Here is a 6,310-nt window from a genome sequence, read left to right as displayed (position 1 = left end):
GAGCGCTCGACACCTTTTCCCATTGAACACATTATATGTACCGTGCCCATCCGAACCACTTCCCCTTGTTCACTCGCCTCATCATCATCACACCCCTCTGCGTCTTGGTCTGTCCCCTAGGGGTTTAATTCCACCGACATCTTAGACAAACTCTTCTTGAGATTGTTGAACTCTCCTTGGTGTGGGCACTCGTATATTCGGTGCGGTCCTTTACAAAGAAAGCAGGCAAATGGCTTTCTAGCAGTGGACGCTTCTGAAGTACTTCCTTTAGAAGAGGTTGGAGTAGAATTCATCGTACCCCACCTTCTATTGTCTCCCCCTTTACGGAACCGACTGTTTCCCGTAGAGGGAGGTCTTGCTTGTGGAGTCATTCCTCCAAACTTTGGGTTACTTCCGCCCACTAAAGAGAATCCCTTCTTTTGGGCGGCTTCACGCTCCGTGTGGTAATCGACCAGTCATTCGGCCGCTGTCATCGCAGTCGAGAGGGACTCTGGCCTCTGTCGCATGATCTCTCGTTAAGCCCACTTCTTCAAGCCATCAATAAACTGGAACACCCGATCCTTCTCAGTCATGTCGGAAATCTCCAATATACACACCGAGTAAGCTTTCACGCAATCACGAATCAAGCCTGTATGTTTCAATCCCTTTAATTTCCTTCGAGCTAGGAAATCGGTGTTCTCCGGGTAGAATTGGTCTTTGAATAGTCGTTTGAAGTCGTCCCATGACTCTAGCACAACGGTCCCTGATTCGATCTCGGCGTATTTCGAGTGCCACCATTGTTTGGCATCATCCATTAAGTACATACTCGCAGTGCTGACTTTCAGACTCTCGTCGAGCATGCTCACTTGGAAGTATTGTTCCATGTCGAAGAGGAAGTTATCGACCTTCTTCGAGTCTCTCGCTACACTATACTTGTGAGGTGTAGGCGGTTCACCTTGGGAGCTCCACCGAAACTCCCGTCTGCGGCCACTTTCATCAATGTATTACACATGTTCACAAGTTGAGCGAGTTTTTCGTAGAGGCAGCCCACCTCCTCGTTATATTATCTCGGAATTGCCTTTTCAACGGTCACCATACGGGCCTCGTGCCTCTTTCTGGTCTCGTCTACGGCTACGAAGTGGGCCTGATGCCCCTTTACCGTCTCGTCTAAGGCGTGGTGAGTATTCCCCTAACTCACAAGGAGAGCCTCTAACAATGGAATTTTCTAGTCCATCAATTTCTCTAAGGCCGCCACTCTAGCCTTAGTGTCGCTTTTCTTCCCACTCAGTTCTACGGTCCTTTCTGCCATCGTATGCAGCAGCCCGTCGTGAAGACCGAACTCTGATTCCAAATTTCACGGTCCAAACTTTGAGCCGAGTCGTGGAGTGCACCCTTCTCTAAACTCACAACAAGATTGCTAGCGAGAGCGTCAAGCACTAGAGCATTCGTAATCGGTCTCGGTTTGCGTGTATCGGGATTCTAGTCTCGATCATCAACGGTCAACACACACATGCTTGTTAGTAAGTTATGAAGGCAAGAGTCGTTCATAAGAATGCAAGCAACAAGCAATAAAAAGGCAATTGGGTGGGAAGTAGATTGATTGGCTAGTACTCCCCAAAGAGGGAAATTTGATATTACAAGTCTTGTAGCAGGAAACATTGAAAGTGCAGAATAGGGATACGTTTTCTAAACGCCTAAAAACGTATCTTAAACTAAAAAGCTAGCTCCAAGATTCGACACGCAGGAAGTAATCTTGGAGTACTACATGACTATAAAAACAGAAATGAAAATACATAAGTAGAAACATATAATCTAAGGCTCGAAGTAAACGGATCGCGCGCGCAATTTTAGGGATTGGCGACTCGTTACACGTAGCTAATATGGTACACATAATAACGAAAGAGAAATTATTCTTTAAAGTACATAGATAATTAATATAAAAACAAGCTAGTAAAGGAAAGCTCATCTAAGTCGACTTAAATTAATTTCAAGTCCACCTTTTAAATAACATATAAATCTAGTCAAACTAATCACTTTTGTCATTTTATGGCATATCACAGATCATATATACATTGGTATCTCTCAATAACGTGTGAGTTCTATCTACATCAAAGCGAAGCAAACAAACTGAAATAAACGATGAACTACTAGGGAGATATCAATCAAACTCTCCCAAGTTTTATTATTTTTTTATTGTTCAGATTTACCTCAGATTTTATACATTATTCGTCCGACTCACTTCAGACTCTACTTTTCCACTTCACTTTTTTTTTTTACAAAAAGAAATGACACATGGATAATGTCCTTTGAAAGTGGGGTCAAGAATTACCCAAAGTCTTAAGTTGAGTCTTAGATTTCCAAGACTCAACTTAAGACTTTGGTATATTATTGGTAGTCTTGAGTGAATCTTGTCTTAAAACTTTCCAAAGTCTTATCTTAAGACTACCAATAATCTTACCCTAATACAATTGAGAAACTGGAAATTGAAGGTTGCATGGGTGATAAATGAACATGTAACCGTACGATTACCCCAAAAAATTGCTATTTGTCTTATTATACACAGAATTCTACTAGAACTCTGTTAGGTAAATTAGCTGAACATTTAACTGAAACTTGAAAAGTTATCCTAGCTGAAACTGAAAAGGTAACTCAAATTACGAGCTGATATAACAGCTAACTGATAAATGATTAGCCTTATTAAAAGTGTTTTTTCTATAGCGGCTTTTATGTAGAAGGTTTTTTTAGTTTAATTGGTAACAAAGGAAGTTGAATGAAGGTGTTGGGTGAGCTAGAGATTATTGTTGAGGTGAAAGAGGATTTTCTTAGAGAATAAATATTGCGTTCAATAGTTATACTATGAAATTTCAAAATGTAGAGCTACAACATAGAAAAAACGAAAAACTCGGAATACAATATAGAAACTCCAAAAAAATACTTCGTAATAATAAATTTGGTCTATCTCATCCCAATCGACCTAGCTTGTCGCTATTCTTCCTAGTAACAAAAGATAATTTGTAACATTTCACAACCATCTTCCCTTTACAAGGTTATATTTAATCCGTTGTGAGATGTAACAAGTTTATGACACGTCACAAATGAGAATTTGTGCCCAACTTAACCTATTTAAGTTGTTTCAAGGCCATGCATGAGACAGCTATTCCCCTTACCATGCGCGGGTTTAGGGCCGGGTAACTTGATTAAGCCCAAACCCATCTTGTGGCCACCTCTAGGTTTAGAAGGCCAACAAGGGCTAACTTTTCATCTGGAATCATTTGGGATTGTTCTTGAAAATCGAATTGTGCTACTCCTCGGGCCCTTGGTTGACGACGGGGAAAGAATTGTAGAAAAATTTGAACCACAAGGTTAGAGCATTATGAATTTTAACAACTGAGTTTCTGCTATTACACATCTCTTTATCTGCAATTACTAAATTCTACTGTAATTAGTGAGGCTAACAACAACAACAACAACAACAACAACAACAACAACAACAAAAACAACAACAACAACAACAACAACAACAACAACAACAACAACCGCCTCAATCCCAAAATGGTCTAGAGTCGGCTAACATGAATCATCCTTTAGAACCGTTCAAGGATGAACGTACACCTCAAAATGAGAAAAAATAGAAAAAAAAAATTGAAAAACAAAAGGGGAGTGAAACATAATACAAAAGAGGTAAACTTATAGGTTTTAAAATTGAAATCCGGATTTCTTTTATAAAAGCTTAGAATTTAAATTGAGAATAAAGATTAAAACGATTTTGAAAACCGAAGTAAAACTTAAGGGTCCGAAATACCTTAAAAGTGAACCAAGTATTAATATATAAGAAAGTTGTGTTAAAAAGGTGTAATAAATCCGAAAAAAACAAATAAATTTTTAAAAATTAAATAGAAACATTAAATATTCCAAATAACATCAAATACTAAAAATCCACATGTATCCTTACTCTCCATTGTGCCCTATCCGTCACCATTCTCTCATCAAGCCCGAGAAATCTCATATTGTGTTGTATCACTCTCAGCCATGTTTGTTTTTGTCTCCCTCTACCCCAGCAACCTTTTCTGTTCCCTAGGTCTCCAACCTCTTAACCGGTGTGTCCATAGGTCTCCTTCTCACATGTTCAAACCATCTTAGTCGGTTTTCCATCATCTTGTCTTCTATTAGCGCCACTTTTATCTTTTCCCTAATCACCTCATTCCTTAATCGATCTTTCATTGTATGGTTGCACATCCACGTCAACATACGCATCTCCGCCACACTCATCTTTTGAATGTGATAATGTTTCACGACCCAACACTCGGAGCTGTAAAGTAAGGCAGGCCTAATCGCCGTGCGATAAAATTTTCTCTTTAATCTTTAGGGCATATCTTTATCGCATAATAACTCTGTAGAAGTTTTCCATTTCAACCACCCCGCTTTAATTCTGTGAGCTACATCTCCATTTAACTCCCCATCTTTTTGAATAATAGATCCTAGATATCTAAAGAAATCTGACCCATCGACAACATTTCCATCGAAAATAATACTCCCCACCTCTGTCTATCTCGACTCCGCCACATTACTGAACTGACACCTCAAATACTCGGTCTTACTCGTACTTAGCCTAAACCCACGAGTCTTCAAAGTATGCCTCCACAATTCCAACTTTCTCTCAGCCCCCTTTTTCGTCTCATCAATCAACACAATATCATCCGCAAACATCATACACCAAGGAATGTCGTCCTGAATATCCATTGTCAACTCATCCATAACAATAGCAAAGAGGAAAGAACTAAGTACATGTTCCTCCCTCAATGTTATATACTATGACATCTCCTTGGCCATTTTCTGCTTGGGGAATAGACATCATTGGGAAAATCACTCCAGCTGGGACAGGAGGTCACTGTTTCATTTTAGTGGCCAACGACTATTTAACTAAATGGGTCGAAGCGGCATCTTACACCAACCTCACAGCCAAACATGTGGCAAAGTTCATTCAAACCAACCTCATTTGTCGAAATGGTTGTCCACATAAAATCATCAGTGACAATGGATCACATTTTCAGGCCAAAGGTACGCAATTTCTAGCCAAATATAAGATCAAGCATCACCATTCCTCGCCATACAGACCTCAAACTAATGGCGCGGTGGAGGCAACTAACAAGAATGTCGTCACAATCCTCAAAAAAATGATCGACAATTATCGCGATTGGCCTAGGAAAATACCCTTTGCATTATGGGGATATCGCACGTCAGTTAGGATGCCCACTGGGGCTACTCCTTTTTATTTGACTTACGGCATGGAAGCTGTACAACCAATGGAGCTAGAGATCCCATCTCTATGCATTCTACTCGAATGTCAAATCCCAGAAGCTGATTGGAAAAGGGATAGGTATGACGAACTCGTCCTCTTGGACGAACGAAGGCTACGCGCATTATATAATGTACAGACATATCAGGCACGTATCAAACGAGCTTTTAATAAACGGGTCAAACCCAGAAATATCAAGGAAGGAGATTTAGTACTCAAGTCAGTCAGAGCTCTCTTACCAGTCGATCCACGGGGTAAATTTAAGCCTAATTGTTCGGGACTATTTTTGGTCAAGTCCATACTTTCAGGGGGTGCGGTTAAGATCACGGACCTAAACGGGAATGAGTTTTCTAACCCGACCAACCTAGACCAATTGAAACGGTACTACCCTTAGGAATAGGATAAAACGCGCCTCGCGTGACCCACGTTCCGCTCATATGACACGAAATAAAATTGGCCCCCGGCCCGCTAAAACCTCATGACATCACGCTCTTGCGGTTTGACATTTTAACATCCTCATATCATCAAATAAATTAAATTGCACTTCCTTAGGAGTAAGTAAAGCACATGCTTATTTTCTAAGTTCATTACAAGCTCTTGCTTCAAACATTTATTCTTTTACATTTTTTCGAACTACGTACAAGGTTTGATTTCATTTTTTCTAATGAATACGTAGGCAATCCCTAACGGGATACAACCCGTCATTTCAAAATGTAAATAGAAGGACATTTGCATGTTGCATTTGAAATTCAACAAGAATAAATAAAGGAAATTCATGAGAGTTTCTTAACTAATAAATATTTTATTCATTATTCCATAAATAATAATAATACGTCAAATACATATAAATTTAAATGCTGAAATTTTAAATGCTAAGCTAGGATTCTAAAAACTCCGCCATTTATTACAACTCAAATAATAATAAATAAATACTATTATAAAATGACTAAGGCTATTCTTCCATTTTCCCCTTGCCTTTGTCACCCTTGTCATATTTCTTGTCTCGACCACAAGCGGGGCGCTCTTGCGTTATCT

This window comes from Silene latifolia, chromosome Y (genome assembly GCF_048544455.1).
Source record: "Silene latifolia isolate original U9 population chromosome Y, ASM4854445v1, whole genome shotgun sequence".
In the NCBI taxonomy this organism is placed as follows: domain Eukaryota; kingdom Viridiplantae; phylum Streptophyta; class Magnoliopsida; order Caryophyllales; family Caryophyllaceae; genus Silene; species Silene latifolia.
Note: the sequence above shows the minus strand (reverse complement) of the source record.